The sequence below is a fragment of the Haematobia irritans genome, chromosome 2, assembly GCF_050003625.1.
Source record: "Haematobia irritans isolate KBUSLIRL chromosome 2, ASM5000362v1, whole genome shotgun sequence".
Classification (NCBI taxonomy): Eukaryota; Metazoa; Arthropoda; class Insecta; order Diptera; family Muscidae; genus Haematobia; species Haematobia irritans.
In genome coordinates this window covers 120,386,661-120,411,639 of record NC_134398.1, presented here as the reverse complement: position 1 = coordinate 120,411,639, position 24,979 = coordinate 120,386,661, and the positions used below count along the sequence as shown (strand labels likewise).

General features: G+C 35.4%; 1 protein-coding gene across 3 annotated transcripts in view; it reads left to right on the top strand.

Moving 5' to 3' along the window:
* Positions 1–24,979, top strand: part of Wdr62 (WD repeat domain 62) — a 613,801-nt gene that overhangs the window by 225,027 nt on the left and 363,795 nt on the right. The window lies entirely within an intron of this gene.

The window sequence follows — 24,979 nt, the reverse complement described above, 5'->3', positions numbered from 1 at the left end:
AAAGAGAAAGATGCTCAGTATGCTTTGACATTTCATCATGAATAGCCGAACGATCTGCCACAACGTCGAATTTTCAGTGAATGGGCCCTAGAAAAGTTGGCAGAAAATCCGCTTTTTTATCGACAAATTTTGTTCAGCGATGAGGCTCATTTCTGGTTGAATGGCTACGTAAATAAGCAAAATTGCCGCATTTGGAGTGAAGAGCAACCAGAAGCCGTTCAAGAACTGCCCATGCATCCCGAAAAATGCACTGTTTGGTGTGGTTTGTACGCTGGTGGAATCATTGGACCGTATTTTTTCAAAGATGCTGTTGGACGCAACGTTACGGTGAATGGCGATCGCTATCGTTCGATGCTAACAAACTTTTTGTTGCCAAAAATGGAAGAACTGAACTTGGTTGACATGTGGTTTCAACAAGATGGCGCTACATGCCACACAGCTCGCGATTCTATGGCCATTTTGAGGGAAAACTTCGGAGAACAATTCATCTCAAGAAATGGACCGGTAAGTTGGCCACCAAGATCATGCGATTTGACGCCTTTAGACTATTTTTTGTGGGGCTACGTCAAGTCTAAAGTCTACAGAAATAATCCAGCAACTATTCCAGCTTTGGAAGACAACATTTCCGAAGAAATTCGGGCTATTCCGGCCGAAATGCTCGAAAAAGTTGCCCAAAATTGGACTTTCCGAATGGACCACCTAAGACGCAGCCGCGGTCAACATTTAAATGAAATTATCTTCAAAAAGTAAATGTCATGGACCAATCTAACGTTTCAAATAAAGAACCGATGAGATTTTGCAAATTTTATGCGTGTTTTTTTTAAAAAAAGTTATCAAGCTCTTAACAAATCACCCTTTATATTGTTGGTCAGGCGTATGCGAAATTAAGAACCTTATGGCGCACACAGCGCTTTACGCCGCTCAAGACAAGGGTTATCTTAGCTAAAAGTTAACATATGTCTTGCCAGGATTGTTGTATGGAAGTGAACTATTTTGGGGTTGCGATGCCGGATGCAGACGGAAGTTGAATGTCGTTTACAATAATATTGTGAGATACGTTTATGGATTGAAGCGCTTTGGCCATATCACCGGATACAGGGAACTTCTGCGGCGTGTCATTCGATAACTTGTTGAGAATCCGACAACTTTTGTTCCTTCATAGAATTATTTATACGCGTGAACCTAGGTAACTATATGAGAGGCTTCGCTTCGCGAGGTCTAACAGGGGTAAGAAATTAGTTCCTTTGCCGCATCGAAGTCTGGTTTCAACTTGGCATTTCTTCACACATGCGATAAGTGTCTAGAATGTACTCCCTCATAACATACAATCTGCAACACATTAGATTTCAAAAACATATGGGAAAATCCCATTATTCAAATTTAGTATCAAACTAATCTTAACTGCATATGCTATATTGTCTTTTCCTTTTGTCTTAACAATTATAATCATTTAATAACTATTTTTGTAATTAATTTTTATAATTATTTTTGTTTATTGTTTCCGTCGCATTCCTCGTCACTGGAACATCCCAATCGAAGTTCAAAATTTGATCAAAATCATTGTTTTTCAAACCTTTTTGCTCTAGGTCTTATGCCCAAAAATATGTAATTTTACTACCACAATGGCCCAAAGTTGCCCACAGGCAACTTTACAACTTTAAAAAATTCTCACTTGTTGGTTTTTTTTTGCAATTCTGAGATTTGACTCCCACAAATATTTTATTTGATATACAACCGATTTAATAACAACTTTTAACATTTTTGTTGTAATTTTTGAAAAAAGTCACATGTATTTTTTAATTCCCAAATATTTTTTCTTGAGGCACGTGCATACTTATGAAAAAAAAATTGTTAATTGACAACCAAATTAGCTATTTTTTATTCAACTTGAAGAAAACACTTGTAGCTTTCGATACCGTTACAGTTTTATGAACAAAAACAACGCTGACAGTGAGTCTCAAAACACAAAAAGTTGCCCACATGCAACTTTCGGGTCGAAAGGGTTAATTGTGAAAAATTTTAGAATTATTCAAGCCACGTTGGCCATAGTCAACACAATTTTTTCATTTTCATTTCATTTCATTTATTTGATTTGGATTTTCAGTACAACAAGATACAAATCTTATAAATTTAGTACTAAATATGCATTGTTATAAATAATATAGTAAGGATAAATCATTATCAATATATACGTTTGAATAGGTAATGAAATTAACAATAAAAACTAAAAAATTGTTAAGTATTAAAAAAAAAAAACAAATATATGTATGTATAAATTATTTAAATGAGTTTTTATGAGTATGTATAAATTATTTAAATGAGTTTTTATATGTATTCCTTGACAAATAGAGAACTCTGTTAGTAGATAGCATCAGGATTCGCTATAGAATTTAATGACATTTGTCTTGAATCTATAATTGCTGCTTATGATTTGAATGTGATTTGGGAGTTGGTTCCAGAGACGGATAGTTCGTATCAGGCAATGTTTTTCAGATGAACTACGACGATGGCTTAGTTGTATAATAGTTCTACCCCGAGAAGATCTGGCAAAATTCAGTTTATTGTATAAGTATGTTGGCTTGCATGTGCTTATTATTTTATGTAAAAACATCAGCGGCTTATACATTAGATATTTTTCAAGAGGCAACTTCAGGACATTCGGCGAAAGATGAGAGACTCTGTCAAATTTTCTCAAACCATACACATATTGTATATCATTGTTAAATGTTGTGTGCAGTTTTCTGTAGTCGGAAGCATTACAGACCGCAAAAATCTCAGCGGCATAAAACAATGTAGGAAGAATATAGCTTTTGACAAGAAGTAGCATAATATTCAGAGGTGTATACTGTTGGGTTGTCCACAAATTACGAATCATAGAGTGTAATTTTCCACAAGTAGCAGTTATATGATCATTGCAGTTAAGATGTTTGTTGAAAATAACTCCAGGGTTCTTCTAGGAGTGACGTTCCCAATAATAGTTGTATGTTCGTTCCAACTTCAACAGATTTATTACGGATAATTATTGCTTTTGATTTGCATGGATTAAGCAGTAAACCGTTATTTGAAGCCCAATATTGAATTCTAGAAAGATCTTGATTGATATTAAACACACAGGTTTCTATAGAATCCAGGCGACATGATGAATACACGCAAAGAAAAAAACGTTTGGAAAACGTGTACCGAAAACGTTTTTCTTTTGTTAGAGTTTTTTGAATTGCTTCGAAAAGTATACACTTTTATCACCAAAAAAATTCGTTTGTGACAAAATTTTTATTCTTTCAATAAAAAAAAGTTATTTCTGAACCAACAACACAGTTCATTTCGTTTATATCAAACACTGTTCTTTTCTAAATTTTGGTCTTTAATAAGACACATTTTACAGTTCATAGTAAAAACTTAATATAGTAGAATGTAATGTTGAACATTTGTTCGGAATCTTCCGACCATATCTGGAATATATGTAAAAAAAAAACTTTGGTCGACCCTTGGCATGCAAGTCGGACGTAGCAACCACTGCTCCACGGTGCCCAACTAAATGTATTTTTCTGTTAAATAAACTTTGTTTAATCGGCTCGTGGGCGCCGCAAGCTATGCTATATAAATATAACTTATATGGGTAATTATCTATTGATGACAATAACGGCTACATGGCTCAGTGGATAGTGTGTTGGCTTACAAATTGCATGGTCCGCGGTTCGGTTCTCCGTCCAGGCGAAAGGTAAAAAAAAAAATTTTAAATTTATAAAAACGTATAATTTCTTCTACATTGTTTGTGTTACAGAAAAAGGTGCTAAGAACTAAAAAACTTCGTGGAAGTGAGAAAGATGTGAGAGAAAATGCAATTAGCCAGAAAAAATTTTTTGAGTTAGTCTTTATGAAATTGTTTTTACATCCTGGAAAAGAATAAACGTTTATCACAAAAAGTACACTTCCTTTCAACGAAAAGCAAATGAGAAACGAACTTTGTTTGTCTAAAATTTCGTTTGGGAGGAAAGAATTATTTTTTTGCGTGTATAATTGTACGTCATCAGCATACATTTAAATATTTGAAAATTTCACTCCATCAGGCAAATCATTGGAATAAATGGAGTATAGAAGAGTGCCAAGAATTGATCCTTGAAGGACCTCTCTATTAAGTGGCAGTAAGGAGGAGTTGTATATTCCGTTGGTTGTAAACTGTGATCGCATTGTGAGGTATGATGATATTAGGCGCACAGCGGTCGAATCAAAGTTAAAGTTTATTACATAGTATTGGAGGCAGGCTATTGAGTGATCAAGAAGTATGAGAAAAGCTATATCCCCATTGTCGAGAGCAGACCGTGTGTTTCCACGACATCAGTAAGAGCAGTGAGACAGGTGTGATCAGGCCTAAATCCAGACTGTCGTGTGGTTAGAAGGTATTTCTCATTCATGTAGTTTTGGATTTGAATATGAAGAATTTTCTCTAGTGCTTTGGATAGATATGGTAGTATCGCAATTGGACGAAATTCGCCATTACCTTTTGGTATAGGAATAATTTTTGCAGTTTTTCACGGGGAAGGTGCTGGTCATAATAATGCATATATAGATATGAGTAATATATTGCGGAGTGTATGGTAGAATAATCTTGATGAATTTGGGATCAATTTCATCACAGCCAACCGAGTTGGATTTAATTGTCATAAAGCTGTTGTAAACTTCAACTTGTGTTACAGTTTTAAAACCAAATTCAGACTCAAAATTATTGTTGTATTTGACATTATCTCTTGATCAGCGTGAGTCATCAAGGGACTAACAAATTGTGCATTCAGAGTATCCAGATTTATGTTAACATCCTGCTTTGCTTGTTTCAGTACACCAATTTTTTTTTTAATTTCATTCCACTTTTGTTTACTCGTAATAGCATTATGAAATTTATGTTCATAGTAAGTTCTTTTATCATTCTGTATTTTGGAAAACACTGCACGCCGCGCAGCTTTAAAACTTTCGTAAAGTTCAGACAGTTTATATCGTTTCCACAGTTTGTATTTATGGTTACGACGTAATATTAATGTTATAGTCTTTTTCTTTCACTTTATTTTCTTTCACTTTAGGATACCCAATTTTAACCTAACCATCATGACAAAACGACTTCATTGAAAAGTTTAACGACTTTTAAACAAAGAAAAAAAAACTTTATATCGGAGAAATGCGTCTTCTATGCTAAGCAAAATTCGTATTCGTATTTTGAGCACATGAAATCTTTGGCCTCACGACAATATTTTTTCAGTGTAGGGCACTAAAAATGAGTACCCCACGAATCTCTAAAAATTACAAACTCCCAAACCTTTTGTTAGCAAACATTTTCAGTTTGATTTTATCTCAAATGTCGACTTTAGGACACAAATTCTGAACACTCCTGGTGCATCGTAAAATCGAAATTTCGCAATACTTTAACAAGCGAAAATTGTCAATTTTATAATTTTGAATTTTTTTTTTGTAGGAAAATTGTGAAGAGCTTTTGCATCTCAATACCCGATTTCCTAATTTTCATAATTAATATTCGGTGCCAAAGATACAGTCTTTTGTTATTTTAAAATCTAAGCTCAGAGTAAGAAAATACGAGAATAGTGATGGCCACTGACATTTATGTTAAGCTCTGAGTTAGGATCAAGCTCCTCAAGTCTCCTGCCGACAGCTTCACTATAGCACTCCACCGTTATCTTCCAGGTAATCGCCGCATATAGTTTATATCGACTTCGATGAATCTTTTTGCTACACATCGCCTGACATCCACGAGGCTTCTTAGTATGACAAACAAGCGAGAGAATTTCCCCATTACATTGGAATATCCTGCTCTGTTAGAAGCTAATTATCATCCTAGCAATTTCCCTTTCGTTTTCAAAAACTATTCGTTTATATTCTAAACTTCATTCTTAGTGGCAGTTTATCAGTTTACATCTAAGACTAATTGAAAAACTTTATAATGGAGTAAACGATGCTTGAGGATGTGTTTGGTTGAATGCCTCACTGCATTTTAATTTTCATTGAAATGTTCTTCAGATTTCCTTCTATGCGGGATGATGGGCTCTTTGGAGAAGAGATGTAGAAGTCCTTAATATTTGCTGATAAATTTGCATGTGAATGAAGATTGAAATATGGCTTCCCCTTTTTTCTCTCCTTTGGTTGTAATGAACTTCAATTTATCTTGGCCTCAAAAAGAAATTGCACAAATATCCTTAACGATTCGGGTTTAGTCAAATGTAAAAATATTTGGTTTTTCACAATTGTGTTTTATATACCTTCGAAAACTTCGAAAAACTTGTTACAACTGCAAAGGAAAGTAAGAAAGACGATGGGGAATTTATATGAACCATTAAACTGATGTAGATTAGACAAAATTGGAAAATTTGTTAACAATACTTAACAAGTATATATGGCCGTAAGTTCGACCAGGCCGAATCTTATGTACCCTCCACCATGGATAGCGTAGGAACTTCTACGAAAGACTGTCATCGACAATCGAATTACTTGGGATGTGGTATCTTAAATCGTTTTCTAAATTGTGAGTTAGTCCATACGTGGTATATATATTAGACAAAAAGGTATGTGTAGGTAAGTCTACAAATAATTACGAATCGATATGGACTCTTGCACGGTACGTAGAGAGCCAGAATTGAAATATGAGGGTCGCTTATATGGGGACTATATACAATTATGAACTTGATATGGACCAATTTTTGTGCGATTAGGGATCGATTTATCTGAGGGCTATATATAACTATAGACCGATATGGACCTAGTTAGGTATGGTTGTTAACGGCCATCTACTAGCACAATGTAAAAAGAGGCTCCAAAACCAAATCTGGGGATCGGTTTGTATGGGGGCTATATATGATTATGGACTGATATGGACCACTTTTTGCATGGTTGTTAAATATCATATACTACCACCACGTACCAAATTTCAACCAGATCGTATGAATTTTGCTTCTCCAAAAGGCACCGGAGGTCAAATCTGGGGATCGGTTTATATGGGGATTATATATAATTATGGACTGATATGAACCATGGTTGTTGGATACCATATACTAACATCACGTACCACATTTCAACCGAATCGGATGAATTTTGCTCTTCCAAGGGGCTCCGGAGGTCAAATCTGGGGATTGGTTTATATGGGGGCTATACCGATTTCGACCAATTTTTGCATGATCATTAGACCCCATATACTAACACCATGTACCAAATTTCAGCCGGATCGGATGAAATTTTCTTCTCTTAGAGGCTCCGCAAGCCAAATCTGGGGATCTGTTTATATGGGGGCTATATATAATTATGAACCGATGTGGACCAATTTCTGCATAGTTGCTAGAGACCATATACTAACACCATGTACCAAATTTCAGCCGGATCGGATGAAATTTGCTTCTCTTAGAGGCTCCGAAAGCCAAATCGGGGGATCGGTTTATATGGGGCTATATATAATTATTTACCGATATGGACCAATTTTTGCATAGTTGCTAGAGACCATATACTAACACCATGTACCAAATTTCAGCCGTATCGGATGAAATTTGCTTCTCTTAGAGGCTCCGCAAGCCAAATCTGAGCGTCGGTTTATATGGGGGCTATACATAAAAGTGGTCCGATATGGCCCATTTTCAATACTATCCGACCTACATCAATAACAACTACTTGTGCCAAGTTTCAAGTCGATAGCTTGTTTCGTTCGGAAGTTAGCGTGATTTCAACAGACGGACGGACGGACGGACATGCTCAGATCGACTCAGAATTTCACCACGACCCAGAATATATATGCTTTATGGGGTCTTAGAGCAATATTTCGTTGTATTACAAACGGAATGACAAAGTTAATATACCCCCATCACAATGGACAGAATAGTCTAAGTGAGCCTGAATCTTAATCGGGCTGCCACTTTAACCTTAACCTAATATACCCCCATCCTATGGTGGAGGGTATAAAAAAGCTTATTCAGTTGTAAAAATTTAGTCATTACTTAAATTATTTTGATGAATTAAAACGGTATGATTTTGCGTACTTGGTAGTAAGACAATTTTTGAGATTTATTAAAATCAGCAGTAGTCTGTTTTTCACCTCAACTACTTACCCTGGTTTTCCTGGGAAAATGTAGAATCATATTTGGAATGATAATTACGGATTCATAAAAAACAACATAAAACTAATTATTCATTTACTATAGAACCATCAATGCATAAATTAAGAATTTACAAAAAAAAATATATATATAGAAAAAAACCCACGCCTTCAAAAAATTATTTTGGTTACAGTTCACTACATTTCAAATTTGGATAACAAAAAATAAATAATAAATTTAACAAAATACACTTATCATCAGTATGGAATTCCAATTTTCTTGGAACGCACATCTTTTGAAGTTGGTATGGTTACCATTTTTGGCACAAACATACAAAGAAACCAATATTAGCAATTTCCTTTTTTTTAACGGATGTAAGTATCATTGTTCTTTGTTAAAAGAGAGAGAGAGCATATTTTTCGGCAAAGGGAAGGGGAATAGAAAACCTCATTAAATATTAATTTCATTATATGGGCTTTTCTTCGATGCTTTTTTCATGGCCTTCTTGCTTGGTTGTCTTATGCCACATTAATTTTCCACAAAGATCGAATGTTGTCATTGTAGTCGCTTTTATGGTCTTTAGCGGATATATGACTAGGAATGACATTCGGAGTTAACAAAAATCCGCGTTAAAAAACATATACTTCAAAATACTGAGATTTTATTGATTAGTCCCTTTGAAACCATTAACAAAATTTGTAGCATTTGCAAGAGAGATATTCTCTCATGACTATAACAGGTTGGCTGATAAGTCCCCGGTCTAACAAAGAAAAACACATTTTTTTGTCAAAATTCGTTTTTATTATTCAACATAGTTCCCTTCAAGAGCGATACAACGATTATAACAATTTTTTGATACCATTTTGGTAGTACTCCTTCGGTTTTGCCTCAAAATAGGCCTCAGTTTCGGCGATCGCCTCTTCATTGCAGCCAAATTTTTTCCCTGCGAGCATCCTTTTGAGGTCTGAGAACAAGAAAAAGTCGCTGGGGCCAGATCTGGAGAATACGGTGGGTGGGGAAGCAATTCGAAGCCCAATTCATGAATTTTTGCCATCGTTATCAATGACGGTGCGTTGTCTTGATGGAACAACACTTTTTTCTTCTTCATATGGGGATGTTTTGCCGCGATTTCGACCTTTCAACGCTCCAATAACGCCATATAATAGTCACTGTTGATGGTTTTTCCCTTCTCAAGATAATCGATAAGAATTATTCCATGCGCATCCCAAAAAACAGAGGCCATTACTTTGCCAGCGGACTTTTGAGTCTTTCCACGCTTCGGAGACGGTTCCCCGGTCGCTGTGCACTCAGCCGACTGTCGATTGGACTCAGGAGCAGAGAATGAAGCCGACCCATTTTTGTCGGCGGCGGCGGACACTAAATTTTTGCCTCCGACGGCGGCGGCTTAACGGCTGAGCCGATATAAATTTGTTCACTCGGCGGCGGACAGTTATCCATTATAATATCAATTTGAAGTTAATCGAATGGTAATGAGATTAGTTGTACAACCTATCTTACAAACAAATTTACTTTTCGTTAAAATTTTCTGAGCTAAATTTTTGCTAAATTATTATAGCAGATTAAATATGATTGGTTGTGTTCAAAATTTTGGAAAAAAATACGACAATTTAATAAAAATTTTTCTGATTTAAATCGATATTTTTGATTACTTGGCGGCTAAATTTCAGTCGAGATGAGTCGACATATTCGGCGGCGGCGTCGACTGGCAAAAAATGGTCGGCGGCGACTGAAATCGGCGGCGCGACTCGGCGGCTTCATTCTCTGCTCAGGAGTATAGTGATGGAGCCATGTTTCATCCATTGTCACATATCGACGGAAAAACTCGGGTGTATTACGAGTTAACAGCTGCAAACACCGCTCAGAATCATCAACACGTTGTTGTTTTTGGTCAAATGTGAGCTCGCATTTTGCACAGAGCTTCCGCATATCCAAATATTGATGAATGATATGACCAACACGTTCCTTTGATATCTTTAAGGCCTCTGCTATCTCGATCAATTTCATTTTACGGTCATTCAAAATCATTTTGCGGATTTTTTGATGTTTTCGTCGGTAACCACCTCTTTCGGGCGTCCACTGCGTTCACGGTCCTCCGTGCTCATTTCACCACGCTTGAATTTTGCATACCAATCAATTATTGTTGATTTCCCTGGGGCAGAGTCCGGAAACTCATTATCAAGCCAAGTTTTTGCTTCCATCGTATTTTTTCCCTTCAGAAAACAGTATTTTATCAAAACACGAAATTCCTTTTTTTCCATTTTTTTTTTCACAATAACAAAAGTTGCTTCACAAAAGACGCTCTATCTCACAAACTAATTGACTTACAGACGTCAAATTTTGACACGAATCATTTGAAGATTGGTACTACACAAAAATAATATGCATTTAATACTAGCGACGCCATCTATGTGTCAGACCGGGGACTTATCAGCCAACCTGTTAAGTAAGGCCTTTCAATCCCTCCAACCTGATCGAAGTACTACGGAGGAAAATCAAATAGGAAATTACTCACGTATAGCGTGTTTGTTCACGGCTTATAATCATAAAATGCCTCCGAAACCTATTAGAATCCTTGTGTTGAAGACCTAATGTTTGTTACAATTGGCCTATATTCCTTCTAAATTACTTCAATCCTGGAAAGGAAATAAAATCCCAATAAGACATCCCTATTTGAAACACTTGAAAAATCCACTATGAAGTATTAATTTTGCCAGTTTCCACTTGAGGGACAGTTTCCTTTGTGTTTTCTCGATAAATTTTGGCAATTCAATTGTTGTGAATTTCACATTATGTCTGGAACTTGGGGATGGGCGTTCAAGCATCATTGATTTTATTCTTTACAATCATCGACTGTATGCCTGCGAACAATTGTCGCCAGCGCAAGCCATCATCATCCACAATCACCATATGGTGGTGTCAGTGGTTAGCCAATATTGAGAATCGTTATAAATCATTTATGCCCCTGACATTATGAGTTTTAGCGAATGTTGTTTCTTTTGTTTTTTTTTTTCATAATGGAAAAAGCAGAAATCAATTTTCCATAATAGTATGGGAAAATTATTTGCAGAAAATGCGTTCTCAATCACAATTATTATTGGATTGGCATTCAATGAGGTGTCCCTTTGTAGTTGTACCAATTGAAGCGCTTATGGATTATATTCTATTGAAATTTGAATATAATTTTATTAGATTTAAATGAGCTCAGAAATCAAACAAATAAAATTGGGATTGAGTTGTGGAAGACAAGAATTTGACTTCAACTTGGAAAAGTACATCTTCTCCAAGTGGCCACTATTTTAATGACAAATATTTCAGACAAAAAAATACTACAGTACGAGGGCGGTTCGGAATCTTCTTAGCCTATCAATGAAACAGAATAGTTAGTTTTTCAAAAATATTTTTATGTTTCAATATAATCTCCTGAAACTTCAATACACTTGGTCCCACGCTTTTCTAGCAATTCTATCCCTTGATTAAAATAGTTTTCCTCAAGGACTTCAAAATAGTGGTTTACAACTGTAATTGCATCTTCATTTGAGGTAAAACGCTTGCCAGCAAGGATTTTTTTTTAGATTTGGGAACAAGTAAAAGTCACTGGGAGCTAAATCAGGAGAATAAGGTGGGTGGTCAAGGAACTTGTACTTTAATTCGTTGATTTTAGCCATTGTTAAAACACTCTTGTACGCTGGTGCGTTGTCTTGATGAAAAATTATTTTTTTTATACCCTGCGCCACACTGTGGAACAGGGTATTATAAGTTAGTGCATATGTTTGTAACACCCAGAAGGAGACGAGATAGACACATGGTGTTTTTGGCAATAATGCTCAGGGTGGGTCCCTGAGTCGATATAACCATGTCTGTCTGCCCGTCCGTCCGTCTGTCTGTGAACACATTTTTGTGATCAAAGTCTAGGTCGCAATTTAAGTCCAATCGCCTTCAAATTTGGCACATGTTCCTAATTTGGGTCAGAATAGAACCCCATTGATTTTGGAAGAAATCGGTTCAGATTTAGATATAGCTTCCACATATATCTTTCGCCCGATATGGACTTATATGGCCCCAGAAGCCAGATTTTTGGCCGAATTTGCTTGAAATTTTGCACTAGGAGTACAATTAGTAGTATAGTCAAGTGTGCAAAATTTGATTGAAATCGGTTCAGATTTAGATATAGCTCCCATATATATCTTTCGCCCGATATGGACTAATATGGTCCTAAAAGCCAGAGTTTTGGCCCAATTTGGTTGAAATTTTGCACAGGGAGTAGATTTAGCATTGTAGCTATGCGTGCCAAATTTGGTTGAAATCGATTCAGATTTAGATATACATCCCATATATATCTTTCGCCCGATATGCACTTATATGGACCCAGAAGCCAGAGTTTTATACCGATTAGCTTGAAATTTTGCACAAGGAGTACAATTGGTAGTATAGTCATGTGTGCCAAATGTGATTGAAATCGGTTCAGATTTAGATATAGCTTCCATATATATTTTTCGCCCGATATGGACTTATATGGCCCCAGAAGCCAGAATTTTGGCCCAATTTGGTTGAAATTTTGCACTAGGAGTACAATTAGTAATATAGTCATGTGTGCCAAATTTGATTGAAATCGGTTCAGATTTAGATATAGCTCCCATATATATGTTTTTCTGATTTCGATAAAAATGGTCAAAATACCAACATTTGCCTTGTTAAATCGCCACTGCTTAGTCGATTTAAAAATGACTCTAATTTTTCTTAACTTCTAATACATATATATCTAGCGATAAATCATAAATAAATTGCTTCAGATTTAAATGTTTCCCATATTTTTTTTAAATAAAATTGTGTTCCACCCTAGTGCATTAGCCAACCTAAATTTTGAGTCTATAGATTTTGCGGAAGTCTATCAAAGTGATATTTAAATGTATGTATTTGGGACAAACCTTTATATATAGCACCCAATACATTTGACGGATGTGATATGGTATCGAAAATGTAGATCTACAAGGTGGTGCAGGGTATAATATAGTCGGCCCCGCCTGACTTTAGACTTTCTTAACTTGTTTTTTGTTGTAAGCCAGGACATTTTTCTCGAATTTGTACATTTTATTAATCCAAAAGGTTGCAATAGTACTCTGAATTTATTGTTTTACCCTTTTGCAGATAGTCAATCAATAAAATACCTTTGAAGTCCCAAAAACCCGTTGCCATAACCTTACCAGCCGATTGAATTGTTTTTGCCTTCTTTGGGGCACTTCCTCCAGCTTCAGTCCATTGTTTGGATTGTTCTTTTATCTCTGGAGTATAGTGGTGGATCCATGTCTCATCAACAGTTATGAAACGACGCTTAAAATCCATTTTATTTCGCTAAAAACGATCCAAACAAGCTTGAGAAATGTTCATTCTTATGCGTTTTTATCGACTGCACTATGGGCGGAAATTAAAAATTTGCGGCAAAAATTATTTACAATCAATCTAGTATAGCCAAACATGGTATATCGATATATCTTATCAAAATCAAATGTTACCAACAAAAAGGTAGTCAATCCCCCTTATTCCAGGTGCGTTACTATAGAGGGGTCGAAATTGTAAGTCCACTTGGAGTACTGTAGAAAATACTCTTAGATGGAGTTTAATTTATACTTGCTTATTTTCCTTCTTAAATAAAAAACGCCTTATCCCCAGTACTTGATGTAAATAGTATAAACCAGTTGTCATTTTATTAAATTAATTTTATTAATTAAGATTAAACAAATATTAACCATCAAAATCACTTTCTTCGGTATCTAACTTTAATTCCGTACGTCTGTGTTTGTTGTTCGTAGGATTCCGGTCGTAATTATTAACCTATTTTGATAAAATTTGGTACAACGTGTTTTCTGTTGAATTTGGGAAAAATTGGATAGAGTCCCCATATATATTTATCGCCCGATTTCGACAAATGAGACCATACTGCGCTTATTTACTACCCGATTGTCTTCAAATTTAATGTAATATTTTATAGTACCCTTAAAGTGTGCAAAATTTCAACAAATTTGGTTCAGATTTAGATATAGCTCCCATATATATGTATTGCCCGATTTTCCCAAATTTGACTATAAAGCCCTTACATTTATTTTAGTATGGGCAAGTTTGGGCAGACAAACCTTACAGTACGTAAAAGTATACTTTCTCACGAGCAATTATAAGCAACAATTTTTATTAACAATCGTTAACATTTCTAGTTCTATTCTTCGCACATATACGTATGTACTAAAATTTTCACATATAAACCGCACTTTTGAATCCACAAATTCAAGTTCAAAACCAAAAATATTTTTTAAAGTGTTTACAACATTTTGAATTACTAAACCTTCTCTTAGAATCTACATTTAAAAGTTTTCTTTATTCACTTGTAATGCGAAAAAATTAAGCACGAAATTTGTCAATTTTTGCTCTCCTTGATTGCACGCAACTTGCGTAAATTTTGGTAAACATTGGCAACCTTTTTCTCCTCAACAGGGTTGCGAAGTTTTAAATTATCTTTCGATTTGTACTTTCCAAGATGTTCTATAGTAATTTCAATTGGAACATCCAATAATTTTTCATTTTGCAAAATTTTACTTTTTGCCGCTGTTTTCCGATTTCCGCCCAATTTTTTACTGTAGCATATGAAGGAGCACTTTCACCTAACACCTTCACCATATCATTTTGAATTTCTTGTCCCGATAAACCTTTAAATATTTAATGACAGCACGCATTTCTAATTTTTCCATTGTAAAAAAATTGCGGATGCGTCTTTTTTGAACACCTGGTTCTATATGAAGGAGTTGTCAGATCGAAACATAATTTAATATGTGTTCATAACAGAGATGGAAGTTTCCAAAACACTTAACTTTTTTCTGTTTATACAGCGCTTTTTGTGCTAGACTAAGAAGTTTCCGAACTGCCCTCGTATTATGATTTTAAATATACTAATAATAATAATAATAATAATCTTCTACTAAGGTCAACTTGGCTTTGGCTGGAAAATCCTTCAAACTTAATGAAATCATCTTCAAAGTGGTTGTCTTTTTACATCTTGACTACAAAGCAAAAAAGCGTTCAAAAACAGGACAGGCCTTTAACACTTTATTTTAAAAACTATTTTTACTTGAAACATAGCATTATTTATTTCTACTTGAAGTCGAGTCTGAAATTGCAAATTTAAGTATTCGTTAACACGTTATTAAAGGACTTTGATAGGACATAAGGAAAAAAAAAACTAAAAAATTAATAAATTAAAATTTGCTTTCTAGAATCAAATACGCAAAAATCTAATTTAAAAGAGAAGAAGTAGAATCTGTTGGTATGCCCCTGGCTACCTGCAAGCTTATGCTGCGTGAGAAGGCTGTTATGATGGCAAATGTTCGATGGGAGAATTGCAAGGACCAATCAAATATGGCCCCATTTAAACTTAAACCGCACACTAGATATGCTAGTGTTCTCGAGACGTCAGATATCACTCCTGATATCTGCTATAACCAGTCGCTGCCTGATAGGCGATTTTGCAAAAACTATTGGTGCGAAGTATAATGACTATTGTATGAGGACACTCACCTCTTGTGTGAGTGTCCTGCATTTTGTGTAAAGCGCAAGCAACTTTTAGGAGCATATAGCTTCAGATTACTGGCGGATCTGGAAAACGTTAACTTAAGCAGTCTCCTAATGTTTTTGGTTCAACAAAGAAAAACAAGTATATACGGCCGTAAGTTCGGCCAGGCCGAATCTTATGTACCCTCCACCATGGATTGCGTAGAAACTTCTATGAAAGGCTGTCATCCACAATCGAAATACTTGGGTTGTGATATCTTAAAACTTCTTAACGTTGTTTTCTAAATTGTGAGTTAGACCATACGTGGTATATATTAGACAAAAAAAGTTATGTATACTTAAGTCTACAAATAATTACGAATCGATATGGACTTTTTACATGGTACGTAGAGAGCCAGAATTGAAATATGGGGGTCGCTTATATGGGGGCTATATACAATTATGAACTTGATATGGACCAATTTTTGTGTGATTGGAAATCGATTTATCTGAGGGATATATATAACTATAGACCGATATGGACCTAGTTAGGCATGGTTGTTAACGACCACATACTTGTACAATGTACCAAATTTCAACTCACTCGGATGAAATTTGCTCCTCCAAGAGGCTCCAAAACGAAATCTCGGGGTCGGTTTATATGGGGCTATATATGATTATGGACTGATATGGACCACTTTTGGCATGGTTGTTAAATATCATATACGATCACCACGTACCAAATTTCAAGCAGATCGGATGAATTTTGCTTCTCCGAAAGGCACCGGAGGTCAAATCTGGGGATCGGTTTATATGGGAGCTATATATAATTATGGGCTGATAGGAACCAATTCCTGCATGGTTGTTGGATACCATATACTAACATCACGTACCAAATTTCAACTGAATCAGATGAAGCCAAATCGGGGGATCGGTTTATATGGGGGCTATATATAATTATGGACCGATTTGGATCAATTTTTGCATGGTTGTTAGAGACCATATATTAAAACCATGTACCAAATTTCAGCCGGATCGGATGAAATTTGCTGCTCTTAGAGGCCTCGCAAGCCAAATCGGGGGATCGGTATATATGAAGGCTATACGTTGACCGATATGGCCCATTTGCAATACCATCCGACCTACATCAATAACAACTACTTGTGCCAAGTTTCAAGTCGATAGCTTGTTTCGTTCGGAAGTTAGCGTGATTTCAACAGACGGACGGACGGACATGCTCAGATCGACTCAGAATTTCACCACGACCCAGAATATATATACTGGGGTCTTAGAGCAATATTTCGATGTGTTACAAACGGAATGACAAAGTTAATATACCCCCCATCCTATGGTGGAGGGTAGAATAATCAAGAAGGTTCAGCGGTTAAAACTAGAAGTGGCCATATGTAATAGGTATTTTTAGTTAAAGGACTGAATAGTCTAAGTGAGCCTGAATCTTAATCGGGCTGCCACTTTAACCTAATCTAACCTAAGTACAAGTTCCTTGACCACCCACCTTATTCTCCTGATTTAGCTCCCAGTGACTTTTACTTGTTCCCAAATCTAAAAAAAAATCGTTGCTGGCAAGCGTTTTACCTCAAATGAAGATGCAATTACAGTTGTAAACCACTATTTTGAAGACCTTGAGGCAAACTATTCTATTTTAATCAAGGGATAGAATTGCTAGAAAAGCGTTGGACTAAGTGTATTGAAGTTTCAGGAGATTGTATTGAAAAATAAAAATATTTTTGAAAAACTAACTATTCTCTTTCATTGATAGGCTAAGAAGTTTCCGAACCACCCTCGTAAATTATGAAAATAAATACAAAATAAAGGTACTAACAACTAGGGTTTAGTAGAAGATACCCATGTAAATTTTTAAGGCGAATTACCTAAATAGAATATTTTTTTTCAGTGTATGATCACTTAAAAATTGCTAAAAACTTGAGCACTGGCGCCAGTCCTGTGATGAGTTTGTTAGTGGCAATTTGCACCGATTTCCCGTAGGGGAAGAATATAAAATTGAAATATCACTTAAATTGTTTCACAATTGACTTGAACCAAATTGCATTTTTGCATGAATTCCGCTTTGTTAAATACTTTCAATGATATATTGATTTTTTCTCTACTCCAACAAAGAAATAATTTCGAAAATTATCGAATAAATGTTAGCCATACCCATATCCTAAAACCATTTCAAACAATTACAATTAATCGAATTTTAATGATCAATTAGTTTTGTTTGACAAAGTATTTCCCGAACAATGGTTGCATATACGAAATGAAAATGAAAAAACGCAGTATGAATAATTGAAACAAATCACTCATCTCTGTGAATGAAAGTCAATTCACGTCAATGGCAGTGAATGCATCATCCATTTTGGGAAAATCGAAACAGAAATTCAGTCTCTTTATCATCTCAGAAATGCTAAACAAGTGGCGTTTCCCAAACAAGACATGGTTGTTAGTCGAAATTATCTTTTCTTTTTAGATATTTTTTGCAATTCATAATGTTTCCATATTTTTTTCGTTTTGTTTTTAGTTTTCTATATATGGTCGGCTGGAAATAAATCATTTTGTTTCTGCCAAAACAATGAGGAAATTTTGTTTTTTAGTAAATTTCTCTCAAATCACTCGAGTAGAGGAAAATTCAAAATAACCAACTAAATAACAAACAAGTAAAGAAATTTACATAGTTTTCATAAATTTATTTGCATACCACTTGTAGGTGATGGTAATGATGACGATGGTGTTTGTTATGTTGCCCCGTTTTTGAAGATGAATATGGAGGAAAAGTTTATTTTCCCAAAAATATTTTTACACATTTGTTTGGAAATTTTGATTTTATTTTTTCCCTCCAACTGTTGTAAGAGTACTATCAAAGCATTGGCCATTGTTAAAGATGTAAAATTTCGATAAAATTTGTTTGCTTAAATTGACTATAACGAAGACAAACTACACTTCACACTTATTACCCGGAATATGTAAGAGATCTGAATACATTTAACATATACAGAGGGGCCTCTATGAACGCGGATATAACAATGCGTAAATAGAGTCTTGAATTCAGTAGAAGTATAAAATCGATTTTGAAATTGCACCGATCTCGCTGACTTCAAATTTCAACAATTTGTAAGATCTTTCCAATTTTGTTAATTTTTCCAACTGAATTACTAAATTAATTATTTAGTTTTTCTTCTTTTCGTTTGTTAGTTGGAAATATTTTGGTGATATTTTTTTTTTCTGTGTACTGGAAATGAAAGCTATGGAATGAGGTTATGGTATGAATATAATTCCTGTATTGTCTGATTCGGCCGGGCCGAATCTTAAATATCCACCACCATGAATCAGGTGGATTTGATGACAAATAGTCTCCCAATAACATATATATCAACCGATAGACAAAAATTTTGATTTCCAGGAAAATCAAATAAAAATTGGTCAAATCGAGAAACCGGTCTATAAGGGTGCTATATCAAAACTTGGACTGATTCACACCATATTTTGCACTCCTCCTATTTACAGAACTAAAACAACACTAGATTTCCAATTTCAAGCATATCGGATAAGAATTGTGGTGTCTAGAATCACAAGAAGTCAAATTGGGAGATCCAAAACATTGACCGATTCCCCCCTCCTCGGAACACTTGTTTATGGACATCTTCGAACTTGATATTGCCATTATTGAAGCCTGTAGCGTGATTACAACAGACAGACATGGTTATATCGTCTTAGAATTTCTCCCTGATCAAGAATATATATACTTTATATAGTCGGAAATCGATATTTCAATGTGTTACAAAAGAAATGACAAACTTATTATCACCACACGCAGAGTAGGAATATGATCACCTCAACCATGTTTCAAGAGCAAAATGTTAATTTTAAATGGTGACCACGTAACATGTTTATCGCAAAAAGGTTGTTTTCACGCCAAACATAAAATGCTTTTCGAAAACAAATACATAATTTCCTAGAAGAGAACATGGTTGCGGTAGAAATGTTACATGGTCACCATCCAAAAACAACATTTTGCTCTTGAAACATGTTTGAGGTGATCATATTCCTTGTGTGGGTGCATACAACGATGGAAGGTAAAGGGTGGTTAAAATTTTAAGGGCCGATGTTGATTTTGAATAAAACACAAACTATTTACGAAATTATTGTAATTATATTTTATTATGATATATTGGTATTACTCAATTATGTATGGAACAAAATATCGGCCAAATGGGCGCCGCGACCTCGGTGGCACAGCTTCATCCGATGATCCAAATTTTCGATGACGCTGAGGCATAATGGAGGTTCTATGCCGATAATGTGCCGAATTATCTCATCCTTTAGCTCTTAAATTGTTGCTGGCTTATCGACGTACACCTTTTCTTTCAAATAACCCCAAAGAAAAAAGTACAACGGTGTCAAATCACATGATCTTGGCGGCCAATTGACATCGCCATTACGTGAGATAACACGGCCATTGAATTTGTTGCGCAAAAGAGCCATTGTTTCGTTAGCTGTGTGGCAAGTGGCACCGTCCTGCTGAAACCACATACCGTCCACATCCATATCTTCCGATTCGGACCATAAAAAGTTCGTTATCATCTCACGATAGCGAACACCATTCACAGTAACTGCCTGACCGGCCTCATTTTGGAAAAAATACGGCCCGATGATGCCTCCAGCCCATAAACCGCACCAAACAGTCACTCTTTGTGGGTGCATTGTTTTTTCGACAATCACTCTTGGATTCTCATTCGCCCAAATGCGGCAATTCTGTTTATTGACGAATCCACTGAGGTGAAAATGTGCCTCATCACTGAAGATGATTTTCTTCGAAAATTGATCATCCGCTGTTGCCATTTCTTGGAACCATTTAACACGTTGTTGGATTGTGTATCTCTCCATGGTTCAAATTAAGTAAGTCTGAAATAGAGAAATGTGAAATAAAATTCGGTTCACATTCAACATCGGCCCTTACAATTTACCCACCCTTTATAACACATTTATAATTATATGATTGAAGAAAATAAAGTTGAATCAAAATATCGAATCAAATAATTTAACTAAACTGAATAAAAATAAAATAAATGAAATTAATTTAATTTAAAAGAAGTTAAATTCTTAAAGCCATTTATCCAGCGTACTTGTTCTTTATCTTAAATTTGTGATTTGCTCTTATTAACTTTTAATAAATTTATTTTTTCTCTTTGCAGGTAAGCGTATAAATCTAAAAGGATTTTAAGGTAAACTGCATTTTTATTTTCGACTGAACAGATTTTTATCTGTACAGATAAAAAAAACGTTTAGAAAACGTGTTTCAATGACTCATGCTAACCATTGTTCCATGGTGGCCAAATAAATGTATGTTTCTCTTAAATAAGGTTTCTTTACATCGGCTCGTGGGCGCCCAAAACCATGCTATATAAATATAAGTATTTGCGTTGCTTGTGCGTTGATGGCTATAGCGATAATTGTCTGTTGATGACCATAACACATATGTAGCCCAGTGGATAGTGTGTTGGCTTACAAACTGTGTGGTCCGCGGTTAGATTCTCCGTTCAGGCGAAAGGTTAAATTAAAATCAAATAATTTATTCTACATTGTTTTTATACCCTGCGCCACACTGTGGAACAGGGTATTATAAGTTAGTGCATATGTTTGCAACACCCAGAAGGAGACGAGATAGACGCATGGTGTCTTTGGCAAAAATGCTCAGGGTGGGCTCCTGAGTCGATATATCCATGTCCGTCTGTCCGTGGACACATTTTTGTAATCAAAGCTTAGGTCGCAGTTTTAGTCCAATCGACTTTGGCACAAGTATGTGTTTTGGCTCAGAATAGAACCCTATTGATTTTGGAAGAAATCGGTTCAGATTTAGATATAGCTCCCATATATATATTTCGCCCGATATGGACTTATATGGCCCCAGAAGCCAGAGTTTTACCCTAATTTGTTCAAAATTGTGCACAAGAAGAACAATTAGTACTATAGTTAAGTGTGCCAAATTTTATTGAAATCGGTTCAGATTTAGATAATACTCCCATATATATCTTTCGCCCGATATGGACTAATACGGTCCCAGAAGCCAGAGTTTTACCCCAATTTGGTTGCAATTTTGCACTATGAGTATAATTAGTAGTGTAGTCATGTGTGCCAAATTTTATTGAAATTGGTTCAGATTTAGATATAGCTCCCATATATAGCTTTCGCCCGATTTAGACTCATATGACCACAGAGGCCAATTTTTAACTCCGATTTAGTTGAAATTTTGCACAGGGAGTAGAATTAGCATTGTAGCTATGCGTGCCAAATTTGGTTGAAATCGGTTCAGATTTAGATATATCTCCCATATATAGCTTTCGCCCGATTTACACTCATATGACCACAGAGGCCAATTTTTAACTCCGATTTAGTTGAAATTTTGCACAGGGAGTAGAATTAGCATTGTAGCTATGCGTGCCAAATTTGGTTGAAATCGGTTCAGATTTAGATATAGCTCCCATATATGTATATATTTTTCTGATTTCGACAAAACTGGTCAAAATACCAACATTTTCCTTGTTAAATCGCCACTGCCTAGTCGAAAAGTTGTAAAAATGACTCTAATTTTCCTAAACTTCTAATACATATATATCGAGCGATAAACCATAAATAAAATTTTGCGAAGTTTCCATAAAATTGCTTCAGATTTAAATGTTTCCCACATTTTTTTACTAACATTGTGTTCCAACCCTAGTGCATTAGCCGACTTAAATTTTGAGTCTATAGATTTTGTAGAAGTCTATCAAATTCTGTCCAGATCGAGTGATATTTAAATGTATGTATTTGGGACAAATCTTTATATATAGCCCCCAACACATTTGACGGATGTGATATGGTATCGAAAATTTAGGTCTACAAAGTGGTGCAGGGTATAATATAGTCGGCCCCGCCCGACTTTAGACTTTCCTTACTTGTTATTACAGAAAACAGTGCAAAGAACTAAAAAATCTCGTGCTAGTCAGAAAGATATGAAGAAAGATTAAATTAGATAAATAAATATAGAGTAAATTATAAATTAGAGTAGTACATTGTAATTCGTTAAAGTGGCCCTGTAAAGGCTTTGAATTGCTTAAATAAATGGCAATAAAAATAAATATAAAAAAACAAATGTGTTAGTCATTATGAAATTGTTTTCACATCCTGTAAAAGAATAAACGTTTATCACAAAAAGTATATACTTTTCTTCCATGTGAACTTCTTTAAAGTGAAAATCAAATGGGAAACGATATTTGTTTGTCTAAAATTTCATTTGGCAGGAAAGAATTATTTTTTTGCATGTACAGATAGACCAATTGGATGTCATAATATACCTGTGATCATAAATAATCGAGGCCTTAGGCTCTTCAGTACATTCCAATCAAAGTGTACACTGCCCCTTGTTTTCAATGATCTCTAATTTCTCTTAGATGTTAGTTTCATCAACTACTTCTCCGTTGGACTTAAGCTTAATTTGATGCGAGGGCCATCTACTCTGCGTTTTTTAGGATTCTCTAGGAATCTCTTAATGAAATAGCTACGCAATTTAATATTCCATACAGACTCATAGCAAAGAACATTATGGCATGTAAGAAAACTATATTGCAAATTTCAAATAAACTAGAATTCCTCTTCTAATACATCTCCCTACAATTTTTCGAAGGCCTTTAGCATAAAGAAGGTCTGTCCTATAGAAACCATCAAATCTCATCATTCTTCCCATGACGGCAAAGGAAGAATAATTAACAAGGTGTGTAATTCATGTTCCTCCCACAGTTATTATTGGACTGTTTTACATTAACACTAATTTTATAACAACATCTCATCAAAAGAAGTTGTTAAGCGAAGAAATTATTCATTGCAATATTTAAAGTGGAAATCTGATAAAAATGAACACAAGAAGGAACTGTACATTAACAAATCATAAATTGTTTATTGTTTTATGTTCATGTGAAATTATTTAACACCCTCCCAGGCTCCACTTATTACCACCCAAACACTTTGAGCTCAAAGTCTCAAAAAGAAACAAAATGAAGGAAAATGCATGAAATATTATTCTTGTCGAAATAAGAAACAAATAAAACGGGATAAGCCTGAGGGGAATAGAGCAAGAGCAAGAGCTATTGGTGGGAAGTCGATAACGTGGCATAGGTTTTGAATTGGTAACAATCGCTTCAATCGCATATTTGTGTATATCATTTTGCATTTTGTTAAACAGTCGCTAAACATATTGCGGTCAATTATTGATATTGGACCGGATTGGTAGAGGGTAAATAGACGGTGAGATACATACTCAGAAAATTACATTAAAATTGAGCCATTTATGCAATGGTTAGCATGCCCGCCTTGCATACACAAGGTCGTGGGTTCGATTCCTGCTTCGACCGAACACCAAAAAGTTTTGCACCGGTGGATTATCGCACCTCAGTAATGCTGGTGACATTTCTGAGGGTTTCAAAGCTTCTCTGAGTGGTTTAACTGCAATGTGGACCGCCGCAACTGCAATGTGGACTCGGCCATAGAAAGGAGGTCCCTTGTCATTGAGCTTAACATGGAATCGGGCAGCACTCAGTGATAAGAGAGAAGTTCACCAATGTGGTACCACAATGGACTGAATAGTCTAAGTGAGCCTGATACATCGGGCTGCCATCTAACCTAACCTAAACATGGGTCACTTTTACAGGAAAATTTTGTTACTTTTACGAAACTTTTCCTTTCAGTGTATATAAAATTCTTCGAAGAAAAAAGTTTCATTGTATCTATGGGTCACTTTTACAGGAAAATTTTGTTACTTTTACGAAACTTTTACTTTCATTGTAAAGTAGTAGCCCGTGATTGATTCTGATTGCATTTATGTGTAGTGAAAGCGGCCTTTGATTGCCGCAACGTTAGCAAGACTACAATCTACCTTACTGACTCTAGTTGAACTAGAACCTATTTGTACGGATCCTTATAGCGGAGTATAGGTTAGGTTAGGTTATAGAGGATGAAACCTGCCAATAGCAAGAAGGATCGGTTCCCACTTAGACCATATTGATCCATTGTGCTGTAGTTGATTTTCTTTAAGTTCATCAATCATTCGAGCATAAATAAAACTAAAAAGGAGCCCAGTATCTTTTTTCTTTTTAAGGATAATGCTGGGCACTTGCACAGAAAATGGTAGGAGTCTTCTGAGCCCAGGCATTATCTACAAATATCGTCAGTCATTAAGCTAATCCTTACCATGTGTTTTCCAATGTGTTGTGTCCTGTTTGATGCCTATCAATAGTCTAAAATTATCTCTATGTGTCGCCATCAGAAAATGAGAGTTCTTACGGTTCTAGTCGTCC